At 35.2% G+C, this 21249-nt stretch overlaps 1 long non-coding RNA gene across 1 annotated transcript in view; it reads left to right on the plus strand.

Moving 5' to 3' along the window:
* Window positions 1–7062, plus strand: part of LOC122214149 — a 34464-nt gene extending 27402 nt beyond the window's left edge. Inside the window, exon 3 of the long non-coding RNA XR_006199762.1 lies at window positions 6702–7062. This is a non-coding gene — a long non-coding RNA (uncharacterized LOC122214149). The remainder of the gene's footprint in view (window positions 1–6701) is intronic.
* Window positions 7063–21249: the final 14187 nt, after the last annotated feature.

Genomic DNA, 21249 nt, shown 5'->3' on the forward strand with positions numbered 1-21249 from the left:
ATCATAATATTCTTGTAGATATTTTTTCTATGTTCACCAGCATCTAACACCAACTGTGACTTTTAGCAAGTGTTTAATAACTGGCTTCCAGTGAACTTCAAAAGTAACTATATAGGGCCTGTGAAAAGCACCAAATTGGTGGAAGGCTTGGTGTAAGATGTCTAAAGGAGAGATCACTATGGCTGTGATTGCTACAGAATCCTATGGAATGGTAGGATTTATGGAGAATTTTCCATGTCGTGGACTTTTTTTTTTTCTTTTAACTTCGTTATGTCATTAAACCTTCAGATCAATCCCATGAGATAAATGATACATTACCAGTTTACAAATGACAAAACCGAACTTCAAAGCTTCCTTCTTTTTAAAAAATAAAATTCAGGGGCTCCTTGGTGGCTCAGTCGGTTAAGAGTAAGACTTCAGCTCAGGTCATGATCTCACAGGTCATGACCTTGTGGGTTTGAGCCCCACGTCGGACTCTGCACTGACAACCCAGAGCCTGTAGCCTGCTTCAAATTCTGTGTCTCCCTCTCTCTCTCTGCCCCTCTCCCACTTGCACACTCTCTCTCAAGAATAAATAAATAAACTTAAAAAAAATAAACTTAAAAAGAATAAATAAACTTAAAAAATAAAATAAATAAAAAATAAAATTCAACTGAGTAAGCTTTAAAGATCTTATTGGCCTTATACAATGATTTATTAATTGGGTAGTATCCAGTCTAACAGATAGAAAGTAGTTCCAAGGAACTATATAAAATTAAAAACTTTTATAGGCAGACAGGAGCAGAAACAAGGAAGTTATACCTGACAAAAAAAAAATGATTTGGTTATTATTGCAAGGTTACTTTCCTTTAGCAGATGGCAGGAATCTCTTAGACAGATGACCTAACTAGTGTGGATCAGGTGATTCCTGAATGACTAAGACTCCATTTCTGAAATAGTTTAAACTGTAATTTAGTCTCAGTTTGGTGACATGGGGCTTAGTTTACATAAGCAACTCCATTTGGGGTCTGCTGTTTTGTTTTTAATGTTTCTCACTGTTGCACCACTAGTAAGAGGCAGAGGTTGTATTCAAACCCACTTCTCCCAGATTTCAAAATCTTTGGTCTTCTTATTCACTAGAACTGTCTCTTGTGATTTAGATAGGCCAATGAGAAGTTGGGGAGACTATTCTAAACAGAGGGTAGAGTCATAAGCAAATATTATCAAAGAGAAAACAATGTTTGGAAGATAATTTATGTATATAGATCAGCCTGGATTGGGGGGGAAAGCAGGGTTTTGTATAGAAAAGAAGAAATTAATTAGAGATTAAATGGAGAATAGGGGCACCTGGGTGGCTCAGTCAGTTAAGCATACGACTTCGGCTCAGGTCATGATCTTGTGGTCCGTGAGTTTGAGCCCCGCATCGGGCTCTGTGCTGATAGCTCAGAGTCTGGAGCCTGCTTCAGATTCTGTCTCTGTCTCTCTCTGCCCCTCCCCCATTCATTCTCTTTCTCTCTCTCTCTCTCTCTCTCTCTCTCTCTCAAAATAAATAGACATTTAAAAAAATTTAAATGGAGAGTACCCTGACATCAAAAAGTATTTCAAGTAGTTTGATAACTAATGTTCCTTGAATGGGCCTCCATTTTGCTGAATTCCAGTACAGAACAAGTTGTACAATAGCAATCTTTTATTTTATGAACCAATTTTTTAATGTTAATTTATTTATTTTTGAGAGAGAGAGAGAAAGATGGATTGGTCATGAGCAGGGGAGGGGGCAGAGAGAAAGGGAGACAGAGAATCCCAAGCAGGCTCCCCACTGTCAGCTCAGGGCCTAATGTGGGGCTCGAACGCATTAACCATGAGATCATGACCTGAGCCAAAAATCAAGAGTCAGATGCTTAACCAAGTGAGCCACCCAGGTGCCCCTGATAGACTTTTTAATGATTGCCCTCTTACTTTTATGAGGTAATTATTGTTTGATTATCTGGAATAATGGTATATTGTTTTTGCTACATTAAGGAAAAATTGAATTTTTTTTCCTTTACAGGTATAATTCATGGGGCACCTGGGTGGCTCAGTGGGTTAAGCAGCCGACTTCGGCTCAGGTCATGATCTCGCAGTCTGTGAGTTCAAGCCCTGTGTCAGGCTCTGTGCTGACAGCTCAGAGCCTGGAGCCTGCTTCTGTTTCTGTGTCTCCCTCTCTCTCTCTGTCCCTCCCCCATTCACGCTCTGTCTCTCTCTGCCTTTCAAAAATAAGTAAATGCTAAAAACAAATGACAAATATAATTCATGTTTAATATTTATTTTCTTCATTTATTGCTACTGCTACAAATAACAATGAAGTAAATTATGTTTTTCATTTTCCTTGAAAAATTTTTAGAAAAAGTTATTTAGTATTGGAACATGGAATTATGGCTCTTTTCTCTGAATGCTTTTATCTAACATAAGAAATACAAAGATGCACAAATGAGTTGATTATCTTGGTACCCATTTTAGCAAGCTGGTTTCATTATTAGTGAATTCATTATCATAGAGGAGTTTCGAAAGAAAAATTAAGGTATTTGAGGGTCACTTAATTAGATAAATGGATCTTGGTAATTAGACTTTTTGGGAAAGATAATGTATTTGTCAGATGTATTTAGGCAAGTTTATTTAATAAATATCCCCAGGATGTTAGTTCCTCTTGTATTTAATTGTAATGGGTTTCTATACATATCCTGAGGATATTAGGGAATTTCCTGTTCTGTTAATGGGCTGCTCCAAATTTTCTCTTAGTTTCAGACATGACAGAGATCTCATCCCAGCGTTAATGACTATTTAAAGAATATTGACTGGAGTAGGTGATTAGCAACAGGAAATAGGGTTTATGTAATTGAAATTTATCTTGAACCAAAGGAGACAGAGAAAGCGGGGAGAGAGGAAGGGCTGCAAGGTCTAACAGTTTCTTACTTGCCATTGGATATTGAAGACTGGAAAAGAATACCTTTCTCTTAAATCAGTGTTACTATCTGGCTCATTTGAATCTCCCTTTTAACCTGCAGAAGGGCTATATCTATGTATATATACACATACACACATATAGTAACTCATGTAGGCAAGACAATTTCACTTTGTATTCAAATGAGCCATTCGCCATAAACCAATAAAAGTCCCGAAATTTATAAAATGGAAAGAAAGAATGTGTTAGTGTTGTCACCAAGCAATCAGTAACACATAATCACGTGTGGCACTTTTTAGAGGAACATCAATTGTCTAAAAACATGCAAAACAAACATGTTTTGTTTGGTGTTTAAATACACATATTTATAAAGTCAAATTGCAGAACTAAACTTTGACCCATGCAGTGACAATAAAGAATTTACATGATCTAAAAAGGGAAAAGAAGAAAGATGCTAATAAGGTTTATTATTGTAAGTGTGGATGGTTACATGTTGAGAATAAATTTCCACTAGAAGAATCAAGTCAAATCAAATTCAGGATAATACAGTGTATGAAAAATTACCTGGTATACTTTCAAGTCTTCACAAATGTGAATTAAATGTCTCAAATCTTGTTGAGGTTCAAGCTGGCACATATAAACAGGCGAAATAATATATGAGGAACCATCATTACTTTTATTTCTCAAATTTAATCAGACTGATTCTTTAATGATCAATTTGATAAGGCGAGGGTGGGATACAAAATTTCTACAGCAATTGAAGTAATAAAAAGAGCAATTCAAGCGTTTTTCTTATGTGCTGCCATTGATATAATTTGCAGGAAAAGTGCAGGCTAAAAGACCTGTAGCAGAATTCTCCCAACAAAATGCAGCAGTGGGGGTGGCAGATGGCAGGTAACCTGGAGTAACGGGAAAAGTAGAAGCTCAGGCATAGGTCAGACCTGTTTGCATCCACTTCCCCCATTTATAGGGCATGACTCCGGGTAAATCATTTAATTTAGTATAACCTCAATTTCTTAATCTCTGTAATCTCTGAAGTGATGATGATAATGCACGTCGCAGGAAGGATAATGAGACAAAGACCTGAGCATTTGTACAAAAATGATTACACAATTCCTGACACATAATAGACATTTTTTTTTAGAATATGATATTCCTTTTCCAACTAAATGAAACATGAAGGGCTTATTCTTATAATACAATTGGAAAACTACAAAACCAAAGTGACATTGTGGCAAGCAGAGAATATAAATTAGCATTTATTCTTTTGTTAATAATAAAAGTTGAAACATTTTAAACTCCCAAGTTTATTTCTATATAATGGAGGCATGGTATATTTCTGTATAATCATCCACTGATGATAAGGTTAATATTATATATTATCATTCAATTTGGTTAATAAACTAGCCAGAATCCTTGTCCAAGCTCTGCCTCCTGTTTTGATTTAAATGTCAGAATATGAGTTATGTTTTTCAATAATGTGCATTTAATCCATCTTAAATCACCAAAAATGCAGTTGCTGGAAATTATGCCTTGAAAGACCTGTACTTTCTCACCTTTAATTTATCATATAGTAGCACTGTTTTTTCCCCCATATTTCTGTATGTCTGCATGTCTTACCAAGGCTCTGGAAAATGTATTAGGCACAGGCAATATGCTTCCATGTAGATCATGAATTTTTAATATAGGTATCTACAGCTCTAAATTTCCTTCTAAACAGTGCTTTACCTACAGCTGCATGCACACATTTTGTATGTGTATCTTTATTTCTACTTATTTCAAAGTATTTTCTAATTTCTCTTTTGATTTCTTCTTTGACCCAAAGGTTATTTAGGAGTGTGTTGTTTAATTTTTACATATTTGTGAACTTTCCTAATCTTCTTATTGGTTTATATCTAACTTCATTTTAATGTAGTCAGAGAACATACACTGTATGATTTAAATCCTTTTAAATTTATTGACATTTATTACATGGCCTACCATGTGTCCTATCCTGGACAATGTTCTACATGTACTCAAGAAGAATGTGGATTCTACCATTGTTGGGTAGAGCATTCTATACACATCTCTGAGATCTAGTTGGTTCATAGTGATGTTCAAGTCCTCTGTTTCCTTGTTGATCTTCTGCCTGGTTGTTCTATTACTTAAAGTTGGGTATTGCAGTCGACAGTCATGACTTTTGGCTTGGCTGCCCATCCATCCATCTTTGACTTTGAACCATCTGTCATACTCCTACACTCCACATGATTATAGCAGTGGGGCTTCAAGTGGCCATGTTTGTACAATGTTCCTAGGTCCCACTCATAACCCACAGATTGAGAGAGGTCAGGAGTGAGCATCCAAACCCAAACTGATTCTATCAATTATCCCCATTTCCTAAGGAAATTAGGAAGTGGACCAGGAACTTGCCTACATTATTTTCCATGGAACAAATAATGGCTTATACAAGGAATGGGAAGCTGAGGAAGACTGACTTAAAGCAGATTTTCAAACAGACAAAGGAAAGAAGAAACACATGTATCCAAAAGATTTCCCTGGTCATCTTTTGGCCCTCTATTCACCTCTATCTGTTGTTCTTAAGGTCTGACCATAACTCTGACCTTGAGTCATTGAACATCAACATGCGTGTTGTCACGTGATGCATGATGTCAGCAACATCAAAATGCGTGTCCCATTTTTTCTTACTCTAGCCTCAAGAAGTTTCTATTTATTTCTACCAGAAAATATCAATAAATATACATTGGAAATATTCCTATTGTAGTAATGAACAGTTTAGTTGATAAAATAAAATTTAGGCTGAATTGAAGATATCACCTAGAACTGGCATTCCCAAAAGAATGCCAGTTGTAGAAAATGGAAGAAATTCCTTTAATAAAACATTTCTAGCAAGAGATTTAAATCTAGAAAGTTAGCATAAGAAAATCAGGGATAAATACAAAAACATATATGTACAAGTAGACCATGGTCACATTATTTTTAGTAGCAAAAAATGTCAAAAAATTAGAAATTACATGTTCAAAATGGTGGAACTCATTAAGTATTATAAATTACTTCACATTCATATAAAAGTATCTATACTATAATAAATTTGTGCAGATCTATCTACCAAAATATGGGAGAGTTTCTGTAAGTTATTAAAGAAAGAATCCAAATAATTTTGTAAATAATCTCACTTTTACAAATAAGTCTATAGTCATGTATGTGCCTGTATGTGTGTGTGTGAACTAAAAAATATTGCATGGATGTATGGCAGTGTATTAACAGTTATTAATCCCTGGTTTGTGGGATAAAGGTAAATTTTGCTATATTTTAATTGGTAGTTTACATTACTTATAATAAGCATATATTATGTAATTATAAGAAATAAGGCTATTTTCAATTTAAGGAGAAAAAAGAATGAAATGTACATTACCAGAGAAAATTTTTATGTTGAAGAAAAGGCCAGAGAAACTCAAGCATTAAAAGATAAATATAAAGTAGAGTCAGAGACCAAATCTTGGGACACAGAGAAAAGGCTTAATTTCCAGGTAGTGTGAAAGAACTCCTGAGGATTAGGTTTTGTTTCTCTTTTAATAACTCTAGAAAGGTAAGTAGGTCATTCCAGCAAGGAGTAGAAAGAGAAAATCAAGTTCGATGAATAGATTTTTATCCTAAATATCTTGAAGAAAAGCTTTAGATTATCTTACTGGAATAAAAATTGATAGGAATGCTGGTAATATGGGCTTAGGCAATTTGAGTTTAAATTGCTTTAAATTAATGTAACAACTCATCTTTTACTGTACAGATCTTCCATTTGCCCCTTTGTGTTTCCTCTGCCCCATCTCAACTCTGCTCAGCTCTGTGAGTTCCAACTGGAACCAAAGCAAGAGCATCTGCTCTGTCTCCTTGTTTGGCTGATGGGAGCCAAGGAAAGGAGCATGGGCAGCAGTGAGACAGAGTACCAGTTCTGTGGGCAGGCCTTCCTGCCCACGAAGGCAGAAGAACAGAGCTTCTCTTTCCACCGCATTTCTGTGTTCTTTCACTTCATGCCTTCAAGCCAAGGGATGGAAATAAACCCTCTGCCAATACTGCCCTCATCTTCAGGGAGTCTATGCTCACTTCCCCCACTTCCATAAATAGTCCCTTTATTAAACTCCTCAAATTACTGGATGTGGTGTGTTGTTTGTTTCCTGCAGGACCCACACTAATACAAACACTTCTCTGTAAAACAGATTAGCAAGCTCTACCCCTTTATTCTTCATAGGAAACTACTTCATTAGATAATGTTTCATCAGCTTTATGGTTGCTTGTGGAATGTAAATGGTCTTACAACAGACCTTCTCAGCTCTCTGTCCCTATCTCCTACATCTTTTTGCTGGTTTCCTTCATTTTCAGTCCCTAAACTTGTACCTGTTCCCTCCAGTGGCCAGATGGAAGTGCCTAGAAATTTACATACCTCTACTTCTACCCAGCAGCTACTAATTAATGACTTGTGATGTGCTTGTATAAATACTTAGGCTCCCTCTTTGCAGATAGGGGACAAATCTGTAGTGTGACCTATCCTGTCTCCAGATATACCTTGCTGGATTGAGCCATGGGAATTATCTTGATATTGCAAATTTGCTTGAATTCCTCCCCACCCCTCCCCATTCTCCCCTTCCTTGTTCCCACTCATCTATGTGTTTTTCCTGGATACATTTCCTAATAAACCACTTTCACCTAAATCCTCATCTCAGGGTCTGCTTCAGAGCAATCTAAGTCAGAAAATAAATGTTTAAAAATATAAAATGATAGGGACACCTGGGTGACTCTGTTGGTTGAGCATCCGACTCCTGATTTCGGCTCAGGTCATGATCCCAGGGTGGTGGGATTGAGCCCTGTGTCAGGCTCCACTCTGGGCATGGAGTCTGCCTGAGATTCTCTTTGTCTCTCTCCCTCTGCTCCTGTCCCCTGCTTGTTCAGGGGATTCTCTCTCTAAAATTTAAAAATAAAAGAGAAAGAGAGAGAGAGAGAGAGAAAGAAAGAAAGAAAGAAAGAAAGAAAGAAAGAAAGAAAGAGAAAAAGAGAGAGAAAGAAAGAAAGAAAGAAAGAAAGAAAGAAAGAAAGAAAGAAATCCTTTATAACCATTGAAGGCCAATGGATATGTGTTTGAAAGACATCCATAATCAGGGATGTTTGTTTTTTAATCGGTAGTGATACAAAATAATTATTAGCATTGACAGAATTTTCTAAAAAGCAATACACAGAGAATTGATTCACTTTCTCTGACATCTTTTTAATGTTGAGACATTAAATCCTAAAAGCAGGAGCTTTGATGAGATCATGTTATCCCTTACCTGTGGATGTGTCACTATAAAGAGTAAAGATAAAGCATTTGCTGTCTTTTCATAATTCCACAGGGCTGGGAAGAAAGTCATAGATGCTCAGTGAACTAGTTACTGTTGGAAAGGTCTCCTGGTCCCTTTTTCCCATACCAGGGCCTCCTGACTCATCTTTATCCTCTCCAGGGGAGAACAGGCATCTTTGTAAAACCAGAGTAACAGAGGGAGAAGAGACCAACAAGACACAGTTCATGATTCTCCTATTTCAGCCTTTACTTTGATAAGTAAGGGCATCAAATCCCAAGAGTGAAAGTGGTTTACATGGAACTATTCAGCTGGTTCATGGAAGGGTGGGGACTTAGCCCCATGTCTCCAAAGTTCTAGTTAGGTGCATGTCCATTGCTGATACCATCTATCCACTTTTAAAATTACGTAAAGTATTCTCCAAGATTCTGAGAGAGATACAGATTTTATCTTTCACCACCTTTTGATTTTTTTAAATGGATTTTTTTTTTGTAATTTTATCATAAAGTTAAGTGGTTTGCTTAGTTTAATTACCAAAGTTGATTGAGGTTAATTATTGATAAGTTCACTAGAAAATTTTACCTTTTCATTATCAGCCTGACTTAAAAGTGAGGGATGAAGGAGTGTGGGCCACCCTGTCTTTCCTCCCAGAAGGTTGGTGGTATCATCACCTCCTTCCAGGAAAAGAGCCATGTGTCACCAGCAAACAAACTACTTTGGAGAGACTGTTTGATGTAAAAAGTCATGTTTTATAACCAAAATGTAAAACGTACATTCAAGTCAGTAAAAGTATTAAAATAGTCTTCCCTAATCTTTTTTTATTCGTTGATAGAATCAAAAAGATGATTTTCCCTGCTTTAATTTCTAAGCAGTTTATCAATTGAGAATGAATTAACTGAATGAATAATTGCATTCTTAATACACCTACAGAAGATAGTACTGATGTAAGTAACTTTTTCAAAAAAGGTAGTTTCATAAATCCAGGCACCTAAATTAGTTGTCATTGGTAGATCATTGCTATATTTTTCAAATCTAATAAGCAAACATAAGATCTACAAATGAGTTATCCCTGTGCACTGGCATTGATTACAGTGAATATTGTGTTTGGCTCTAGTTTGTGTTTTGGATTAGGCATGGCTAGTTTTGACATACTTGTAAAAGCCATTCTAAGTTTATATGCACTTCAGTGACTGTAAGTTAAAAGTAAGAATTCATGGTATGTGGTGGTCTCTTTACAAACAAATCTTAATGATAAAGTTTAAAAATACCTTACAAATATGCTTTAAAGGTATTAAATTTTGTTTGTGATTTTAATCAGTTTGAATAGCATACATATTCTAAATACAGGTTTTTAATTATTTTGTAAGTCTTCCTTTCCAAGATATGAAGCCATTGTTAGTAGGAGATTTTTAATCGTTGGCAAATTAAAATGCAGCAATGTTATACTGTCCTATGATAAACCTACACATTCTATTTCTGTAAAACTTGCTTCTACCTACATGCAAACCTAACATTATTTGTCAGAGGAAGATAGGGAGGCATAATTAACATCGCAAAAATAAGAAAACAAACAAAAAAAAACTATACATGTGAGCAAAATAACACCACTTTGAGAGTAACCACCTTATAAAATTAGAGCCATTTTGCAGAAATTTAGTTCATATGTTTGTTTTTGTTTTGTATAGACTCAAAATCATCTTTGAGGTGTAACCTTTATTAATCTCCTCCAACATTAACCCTGACAAGACAGCCTTGAGCCGAACGTGAGAATTCAAACCCACATTCACTGCTCACCAGAAGTGTGACCTCAGGAAGAATAATTAACATCTCTGAGCCTCAGTTTTCCCATCTATATAATGGGGGATGTTAATAATAGTAATTACTTCCCAGCAATGCTATTGATTAAATCAATATATATAAATTCTTAGAAGAATGCCTGGCAGTGTTACACTATATATGTTTTTGTTATTGTTATTCCCAGTGCATCATATGTGCTTAATAAAAATTTGTTGAATAAATACCCCTTCAAAATAAAATAATACATAGCAGCTCTAAGCAAGTAATATCACAAAAAATATTCTTGTATTTGATAAATATTCAAGTTCTAAGACTATAAGAAGTTCAGAAACTGTTCCAGAGTCTGGTATTCACAAAGCAAGATATTATTTATGCAATGTTATCTGAGGGGCTCTGAGAACCCCACATCATTCCTACAAAATCAGCTCTAGTGCCTAAAGCCCACCCAATAAGACTGGATACACCAAGAAAAGTCCTTTTTAGGAGACAGATGTTAAAGAGCAGAAAGAGGTCATGTTACATATTAAAACATGGTTAACCACTTAGAACAAAATGAGGATTAAAATACTATGTACTACAAACTATAGTTTATTAGATTAGGCAACTACTTAGAAACATTCTGGGGGATTATAGCAAAGAACAAGGATGCTAACAGGAGAGTGCTAGAAGGGCTTTGTGATAAGGTGAGAGGAATAAATTGCCTACTTACTGTTTTTCTCAGAGGCTAGTACTCCTCTGTCATCTCAGAATGCTATCAATACTATTTTAAAACAAGAATTTTCAACCTCAGGATGTATGTGATAGTGTGTCTAGCTTTTGAAACGACTGACAAAAAGATCTGATAATGCTCCATGTTATGACACTTCCATTATCCCACAAACTAAAGACTTTCTTGCTCTTGAAAAAAAAAAGTGTTTCCATGCTTCAAAGGAAAAGCTTGTCTCCACCTAACACTGACGGTTTCATTTGTACTATGTGCAGAGTACAAATTGTAGTGCAGGAGCTAGTGTGGATCAGTCGGTGACACAGTTAGAGAGCCTGACAGTGGGTTACAAGGGCAGACACTGATGCAATGTAACCCTGACCTGTTACATTCAAAGTTGGGGAAAGAACTGAGAGACAACTAGTATGCTACGTATGAGAAGCAAATGGCACTAGTTTTTCATAGACACCTATTGTACTAATTCCAGAAAGTTCACAGTGCTATAGTATTACTTTGAGTTTTAGGGTCTGGGTTAATATGCTCAGAGTGTGTCATAACAGAAACTAAAGGTTGGAAGATTTATCGTAACCAATTGATACTTCTCTTAATTAACGATTATATAAATTGGGGTAGCTTATCGGTATAAAATACTCCTCTCTTTCCTTACCAAGTCTGATAAGATAGACACAGGAGTCAGACTGATGGAAACTGAAGTGTCAGCTCTCTTCTAAAAGATAACTTGGAGGGCACGAGGCATGTGTGCCCACAGATGCTTGCTAACATGTGTGAATTTGCCTTTCACACTTAACAACCCTGAGATGTGGCCAGAAGCAAAGTCAACTCTGCTATTCGTGGAATAGAGCAGACTAGAATATACTTTCGTTACAGATAGGCAGTCCACCCCCAGAAAAGAGAAAAGATAAGCAAAACACTCAGTGAGTTAAAGAATGCACTTCTCTTCATATGGAGTTTAGGGAAATGTCCAGCATGTGGCTTTCAGCTAGAAATATCCCCTAGGGGACTTTGGGAAAGGCATATGGCTGCTCCTGGCATTTGGCGAGTGAGTGCCACAGTTGCTGAACATCCTGTAAAGCACACTACAGTCCCAGGCAATGAACAATTATCCTGCCTAAAATCCAACAGCACTCCTGTTGAGAAGCTCTGCTGGGAACCCTTCCACAGGTAAAGGGGAGCAAGGAATGAGTCACCACAGTTTTGTGAGTGGGTGTATGTGTGTGCACAGGCACATCTGTCCCTATGGGAACACAGCTAAATTTATGTGAACTATTTTTTTTAATGAAGGTATAATTTACATTCAGCGATCATCATCTGTTTTTGTGGACTTGACCATCATCAGGATATAGAAGAATGCTATCGCCTCCAAAAATGCCCCCTTGCCTCTTACTGTCAGCCGCTCCCATCTCAGGCTTCTAGCAACTGCGATCTGTTCTCTGTTCCCATTATTTGCCTTTTCCAGAATATCATATAAATGGAAGCACACTTTCAAATCTAGCTTCTTGCACTTAGCATACCGCATTTACGATTGATTCATTCATGTTTCTGGGTCATTGGTCCATTCTATTTGTTCTTTATTAATATTCCTTTGTGTGGATGAACCACAATTTGTTTACCTACTCCACAGTTGAAGGGCATTTCATGGGAAACTTGAACCTTTAGAAATTTATGTTGCAAGTAAAATAAATGTCCTTAAAAAGTTGGGTCCAAACATGAACTTGCTGCATCCCTTCTCATATTCTCCACCAACTCCCCCAGAAAGTCATTCTGATTCATTGAACCCAGATTTCTCATATATGCTACTGCCATGTTATTTACTACATTGTAATAGTTTCTCCTATAAACTTCAAGCTCATTGAGGTAGGAATGGTGTCCCATTTAATATTTCTATCCAAAGCACAATTATAATCGGAGCATATAGGGTATTAATGTTTGTTGAATAACAATGTTTGAACAAATGAATGGCAAACTAACATAAGGGTTTTTATATGTGATATGTCATCAAAAAATAACATATCAGTGGGGCACCTGGGTGGCTCAGTCAGTTAAGCATCTGACTTCAGCTCAGGTCACGATCTCATGGTTGGTAGGTTCGAGCCCCACGTCATGCTCTGTGCTGACAGCTCAGAGCCTGGAGCCTGCTTGGGATTCTGTGTCTCTCTCCCTCTCTTTCCCTCCTCCTGCTTACACTCTGTCTCTCTCAAAAATAAACCTAAAAAAAATAAATAAATAAAAATAACATTAGCTAACAACTCAAATATTTTGTTGTCTAATTACATTGAAAGCAGAAAGTTTGAAACCACATGATCTTCAAAAGTATTTGTTGCTTAGTGGCTTCTGGGTAACTCAGTCGGTTGAGTATCCAACTCTTGATTTCAGCTCAGGTCATGATCCCAGGGTCATGGGACAGAGCCCCGCTATAGGCTTCGTGCTGAGCATAGAACCTGCTTTAGGTTCTCTCTCTCCCTCTCTCTCTCTCCCTCTCTCTCCCTCCTCCACTTGTACATACTTGCATGTGCTTTTCTCTCTCTCAAGATAAACTTTTAAAAAATTCTTAAAAAGTATTTATTGTTTAGACATTAGAATTTAATGTCTTAGTGTCTATACCAGAAAAAGTTTACAGAAACTTAACAAGGGACTATTAATTATGACTGTAATTCTTTTACTTGGGTCCACCTTTTTATCTTTTACCTTTATTTGGAATCCTGTGAGGCTTCCTACTAAATCATCAAACCTAGAAGTGGTCTTGGGGAGCCTCAACACACCTGGCATACTCAGAAAGGGTTGGAAAAAATAAAAATATAGTTCATTTCAATATACTTTTCCTAATATAATATTTTTGATAACTTTCATCACATCAATTAAGTATGTCTCTATACAAACCTTGAACTGGCATATTGTGATTAGTCTATTTATGGAAAACATCCACAGTATCATTGGCCAAATGTGACTTGCCTTTATGAGAAATAAGTCAATTTGTAATATTGATTACTAAAGTTTGTCTCATCAAAATTAAGCTGATAGAGATCAAAATATATTCTACCCACATTATAATTTTACAAAATGAAGAGAAAATACAGTTTCTTTTTACTTTGTAATAAGAGTGATATAAATGAATATACTCTATAAAAAGCTAAAATTTAAAAAGTTATTTATAAGATAGAGAAGATAAGTTATGGTATTCTTTAAAAAAATGTTCATGTGCAGGTATTGAAGTCCTACATTTAACTTTATAGAATAATTAGATAACAATCAAGTATCAAAATCAGAAATCACTAAATTAACTGTATATTTCATGATCAAACTTTTTTTAAGTAATGAATGAAGTAGAAAGACATATACCATCAAAGTAAATCCATCCTTGCGCTAGTATATAATTTTAGATTGTCTATATATGGCAGAAAACAGTCACTATTGTATAAGGTGAAATACGATAAGGGTTAGCTATAACTGTAATAAATATTTCACAATATGACTTATTTTTAATCTCAAAAAATCATAACAAAATCATAGCCTTAGACTTCTAACCAATTACAAATTAAAATTTTGGTAGCCCTTAAAAATATTTCAGTTAGAGTTCAAAAGTCAGTGTCAATAATCTATTTTGTTTGGTCTTTCCAAGGATGAATATTAAGAATAGTTAAAAAGGAATGGCTTATCTTTATATACATGGCAAAATTTTTATTGCTCATTACTTCTTACCAATATTTACTTAGGGATGCTTTCATGAGAATATCCTTCAAAAGTAGTGCATTTTTCATTACAGGACAGAGGATGAAAAAAAACAAACAAACACATTTTAAATAAAGGTGGCCATTAATCCCTGAGTAGAACTCTACCAAATACTTGAACTCGGAAGATCCCACAAAGATCCCATACAGACCCAAATACCCTGCTTTCTAATGCTGTGCTATATGCTAAAGAGAATGTGTACAAGGAGGGAAAGATGGAAAGCCCTAAGGGTTTTTTGTGCTTTGCCAGTCGTTAAAGCTTCCACAGGGATCCAAAGGGGTCTAAAGTTCCATTTAGATTTGGGACCTGAAGGGATGCTTTATTTTAATAAAATGGAAGAATTATTATGAAAGCATCACAGACTAATTTTAGGAAAGAGTTTATATGTAGAAGATCTGAAACATGTCCCTGAAAAACACCTGAGCTCTCTTACCCTTTGGAAAATTTTGTCATATTCGCTGATTATATGTGTACCAGTTTGAAGACCACTGGTGACAGGTGCTTCCCTAAATATTCCAAGGACTCTTTATAACCTAACTCTCATATCCAGTTGCAAGTAGGAATATATTGCTGACCCTACCTGTTATGGACAGTACAGGATAAACTTAGAAATTGAGGATTATGTTTACCTTGGTTCCTGGACCTACTGTCTAATGATTTCTGTCATTCCCCATAGGATTCCACACCACTCTACCCCTAATTTGCTGGCCATTTTTAACTGTGTCTTGTCAGCCTAGATAGCAGCTCTATTAACCTCCTGATGACAGTAATATGATTTACACTGTCTAAGAGAATAGTGTTATCAGATATAAAATCTCTAATGGCAAAAATATATACCCCCCAACATTAATGCAGTGATTTGTTTTTAAATCTTACTGTGAATGGCATTATAACACATGCAAATACATAAATTTCCAATTTTGAATAAAATGAGATTTTTGTTTGAAACTTGGGTTCTTTTATGGAAGAATTCATAGTACTTAAAAGGTTATAAACTGAGAACAACTGGTTTAGGAAATAGAAAATCAATTTGGTGATTACCAGCCCCTGGTTGGTTCCCTTTCACATAATCTCTGGTCAGTGATTGCAGAATTTTGAACCATGACTTCCTATAATTTAGTCAATAGTTTTGACTCTCAAACTAAGTGAAGTGTATTATCTTTAATATATTTCTAATCAATCTTTTTGTGTATGTGTAATGTTAAGGTTATCCAGTCATCTGGCATCCAGAATTAGTATCATCACTCTCTGTAAAGTGCTTAAAGTAGTAAAGTGAATAGGAAACTGTGATTACACAAAGATATATATGTAGAAATAAAATCCAAGACAACTTTTGATTCAGTAATCTATTACCCTACCACAGTACGTTTTTTTGTAGTTAAGAATTATGACTTTCCTCAATTACATTTTGATGCTCTTTGAACCATCAGTCCTTCAAGGGGATAATCTGTAATATATTTCAAAAAGTGGTCTTTACTTTGTTTCATATATGTGATATTTTCAGCACACCCAACACTGAAAGAAGAAAGAAAGAGAAAGAGAGAGAGGAACGTGAGAGGAAAATAAAAAAGGATGACTGCGAAAATCTGGACACAGAAGAATATCATGTTAAATAAATCATTATATATAAAGTAACCATTCTACCTGTTAAGAGAAAGAAAAATGGAATCATTTCTTTAAACAACCTAATATTAGGTCATCGTTTTTCTGGTATAGAAGGTTTGATATACTAACAAACATATCCACATAAAACAATAGTTAGCACCAACTGACCTAGAATTGAGAGTAAATGAATCTCTGATAGACTCCTTAAAAAGCCTAGAAAAACAACTTTCTATTTAATTTATATTTATAATTTGTTAGTGACCGAATTCACCCTATCCAAAAGAAACATTTCTAATGCATATCTGTAATTCAAATATAAAGCAAAAGAAACAGGTATAAACTATGCAATCTGTTGCCATTTTATTTAATTTCTTTTGCTTTATTAAGCACATCCTTATCTAGCTCTTTAGAAACCAGTTCTTTATCCAGGATGACAGTTCAGGAATTATGTATAAAGTTTCTGCGTATTTCTTGCTTAAAATTTCAACTGGACCATTTTACAGTTTCTAAAGGATAATTCAGACCAATCTCATACACAATAATGTGCACTTTTTTCAGAAGAACTGATATTTATGTGCTTAGCCAGTTTTTCAGAAACCACAGCTATCCCAGTCTCGATAAATACATAGTAAGAAGTTATATAAACCATCTATATTCTACATATAAGGTCAAATGAAAATATTAGGGAAACCTTGGAGTATATGAAAAAGTTGGGAAATCCACGTGAAGAAAAGTTGGTCAATTTACTTGAACTTCTTCTTTCAAATATCCAATACAGTCAACACATTGTGGTTATGCAGACATTAAATAAGCTGAGAAAACCTCCAAACATTTGAAATTCACATTTTTCCTCAGTCTTAAATTCCTCTGAGAATTGTACTCAACTCGGAAATGCTTGGGAATGCAGCTCCTAATTCCCCCAAAGAGAAGTTCTTTCCATTTTGATTTTCTCAGCCACAAGCTAATCAGTCTTAATTGCTCCCAGCTGTGATTTCTTCTCTCAGGGGTTGCTTCCTGCTGGTACCCAAGTAGTACAGAATCATGCAGTTTTGTTAAACTCCAATAAATACATGGGAGCTTTGTAAAATCTAATTTACTATACAACAGTTCAAGCACTGTAACTATCAAGTAAACTTTCACCCAACTTTGAAAGCTGATCCCATAATGAAGGAGGACCCTTTTTCAAAGAGGTTACAAGGTATTGAGCAATTGGAAGTTATATTTTTACCATTAGGGATTACAATGAAATATTATTTGTACTTGTATTTGTAATGGGTGTGTGTTTGTAGTGTATATCTATATATATATCTATATATCTATCTATAGATATATAGATATGTTTGTATATATGTATTTGTGTACATAATACATTCATATTAAATTCTCTGTTATATGCAAAACATTTTTCTTGTATATTAGGAATTCTTATTATTATAGCAAAAAGAGATTTAAAGAATCAAAACTGCATGCTGTCTGGAAACAAAACACTGTGGTAACACCAAGGAAGTAAATTAAAATAGGAAATATTGCCACATTAAAGTCTTCATAAAATTAAATAATTGGGTCTCCCTGACATTTTTTACTATGTCATCTGAAAAACTGGGGGAGAAAGATTATAAAATCTTTTTCAAAAATTATAATCCTGGTTATAAGAAGAGCATTTAAAAATGATATTACCTGAAAAGAATAATGAGATTTTATGTTTTTTAGTTTACTTATGGTATAAACATAACCATCATTTTTAATGAATCATTTTCTATTATTTTCATAAAGAAAAAAAGGAAGAAAAAAGAAAAAGATTAAAGGAAATTAACTACATCTGAAAGTGATTTAAGAAGTGACTGTGGGCTTTTTTATTAAAACCAGTGAATCTGAAGTTTCAATTAATGAACCACAATTCATGGCTATTAGCTTGACTAATAAACTTCGTTATTAGACAAAAAACTGAGGGTAATGAAGACAGAGTATCGAAGCTTGAGAACAGGTTGCCATTGGCAGAAATTGAGCAAGTTTAAAATGCCTAAATGAGAAAGTTTGCAAAACAACCTTAAGGAAACCACAAAAATAATTGTTCTTTTGCATCCATGTTCTTAACTCACTTCATATTAAAATATAGTAAGGTTTATTTGTGCTCAAAATAGTACATGGGATCAACATGCTGTAATACACACACAAAGGTCTATAAGGCACTATAGAATTGTATAATAATGAGAAAAAATTCATACGTTTTCAGAGTTAAACAGAATTTCTTAGTGTTATTTTTACTTCTGAAAGTAACTTTATATGTAATAATTTATAATTCATGGCTAAACATGTGCCATATTTATACTAACCTCCATGTCAGAAAACCCACTGTTTAGACAGAAATCAAATCTAGAAAGTCTAAACTAAGAGAAGGATTAATTCATGCCATACTAATACTTCCACAAAGAACAACTAAAAAAGGCAGATAAATACAAAAATCCTTTACTTAACGCATCATATTACGTTAAGCAATAAAAACAAGCAACTAAGACATTGGATATGGGAAGACCATAGAAAAGTGAGCTTATGATAGGCAACCATTCTTTTGGGGGCAGTTTGTCTTCCTGGGGTGCCAGGAAGGGGGAGAATCTGGCTAGTGTAGGCAGGGAGCCACTATGGGAGACCAAAACCTGTGGAGTGTTCAGTAGTTGTACAGCTCTGGGAAAACACTATTGTAGAGTTGAGTAGCCTCAGACATAAAGCCTGTTTTCTCCAAAGACGTGTGGAATAATTCTAAGACTTACAGGAAAGAAACAAAATAGCTAAGCCAATAACTTCTAAATAGTAAAGCAAACTATTCTATAGTACTGTGATGCCAAAGGGAAAAGACCCTCCAGATGAAGTGGTTCCAGTGAACACAATTATTTTCAGTTGACAGTCTTGGAAGGAGTGGTGCATTGTTGATCCACAGCTGTATTTTCAATTTTTTTTTTCTTCTAATGGGGAAAGTAAGGGATTGAGAATTCATTCTTTTTCCTGGCAAAAGAGTGAGGTTCAGAAAAATCAGCAGAAACATTTGTGGTCTCGTAGGGTAACTATGACAAAATTGAAGACTGGAGGGTTTCTCCTTTAAGACATTTGCTGAATTCTTAAGAAGGCTGAAGAAGAAAGCTAATGAGTAATATCAAGGAATTTTCCTCATTTACTTATTGCAAAAGAGAGAAACATCCTCCAAGGATGGTGATCCCAATGAACACTTTTGAAAACCTGTTCCGAATTGGAATGTCTAGAGTCAAAAACAAAGAACAAACCAGGAGTACAGAGAATTTGTACATCAACTCAGCTTAGAAAATGGAAGATTTAGGTGCCAAACCCCCTTTTCTATTCACTAAATAGAGACAGTAGAGATGCTTCTCTCATGGAAGATAACTTCATCTGAGACCCCCTATGGTTTTTCCTTTATAATGTGTGCCATTCAATCAAAACCATTATGTACCAATTAACTAAAACATACCTACTGATGGAATTGTAAATTGGTACAACCATTTTGGAAAACTGTTCAGTACAATGTATATGAGCTGTATGTATGCATGTCTTATGACCCTGCAATTTCATTCCTAGTTACACAACAGAAATTTGTATAAATGCTTATCAAAACACATATGCTAGAATGTTCACAGCAGCAATAGTCCTAGCTGACCCAAGATGGAGAAAAAAAAATCCATCATCACTAGAATAGATAAATTATGGTGTATTTATGCTATAGATGACCATAGGCCAATAAGAAATTAATAAACTACAACTACATGCAACAGGAATAAGTCTCACATATAAAATGTTGAGTAAAAAGCCAGATACAAAAAAACTGTCTAGTGTATGATTGCATGCTTATAAAGTTCAAAATCAGGCAAAACTAAGCTGTCAGTCTTGAGGAGGGTATATGGACTGGAGAGGGAACAAGGCCGCTTCCAGGATACTGGTAATGCTCTCTCTCTTGATCTGGGTTCTTGTGTCACAGATATGTACACTTTGTGGAAATTTTTTGAGTTCTACATTTATAATTAGTCTTCTTCAGTATGTATGTAGGTTTTACTAAAATGTTTACATAAAAGTGGAAAAAAAAGAAAGAAAAATTCTTATTCTGTGCCTACTATACCTATCTCTGTATATTTAAGTCTGCATAGTCTGAAACTATATCTCTGGAAGTTGTTTAAATTGATGGCCTTTGGAAAACATCTTATGCTGATCACTAGATATGGCCCAAAAGAAGAAAATAAAAGCAAGGGAGAAAAAGAGTAGCTTAAAAATACCAGGCAAAGGGGACATCCAGAGTAAGTTTTCTTCTGCTGCTGCCCCACCTGACTGAGCTGAGGTTTTGAATATGGCAGTATTGAATGGAAACATATTTTTTAAAGGTTTTATTTATTTATTTTTGAGAGAGTAAGAGCATGAGCAAGAGAGGGAGAGAGAGAATCCCAAGCCGGCTCTACACTGTCAGTACAGAGCCCAGTGTGGGGATCGAACCCATGAACTGTGAGATCATGACCTGAGCTGAAATAAAAAGTTGGATATTTTAACAACTAAGCCACCCAGTGCCCCAAGAAAGTATGTTAAAGCAATTGTCGAATTATTCAACTTTTGTTTCATGTCAGGCAAATATTGGACTGAAATTTAAGATGAATATTTTATATCAAATTAAGATATATATTTCAGATTTAAGCATCATCCAAAGATAGTTTCAGATATATTCTATGTACCCCAAACTTACCATTTTTACAGCTGCTAGGTATATAGTCTTTCTCCCATTTGAAGTCCTGACATGAGGGATATATCTCACATATGATTATAGTTTCTACCAGTTGTTCTGAAGTCACTTTGTTTTAGAGTCCTCAATCCTTGCTGTCCATAAACTGGTGTAGTTCCTTGTTCTGTATCTATGCTCCTGCTCATCTCCACATTTTTGGTGATTTTTTTTTTTTTTTTGGTCTATCTTGGGAGATAAAGAAAGAATTTCCACATCTTGCTTTCAAGCCTCTAGGGGGTGGAAGCAGTGATTAGTTAAGGAGAACTGTCCCCTCAGTTACATAGTCTTTTATTTTTATCTTGGCCATTTTCTTCTTAAAGCCCACAGTATTGCTGACCTTCTGGGTTTGGGAGTATTAAAGCACAGCTTCATTATATACTTGTAGAAT

The sequence above is a fragment of the Panthera leo genome, chromosome A1 (assembly GCF_018350215.1).
Source record: "Panthera leo isolate Ple1 chromosome A1, P.leo_Ple1_pat1.1, whole genome shotgun sequence".
Lineage (NCBI taxonomy): Eukaryota > Metazoa > Chordata > Mammalia > Carnivora > Felidae > Panthera > Panthera leo.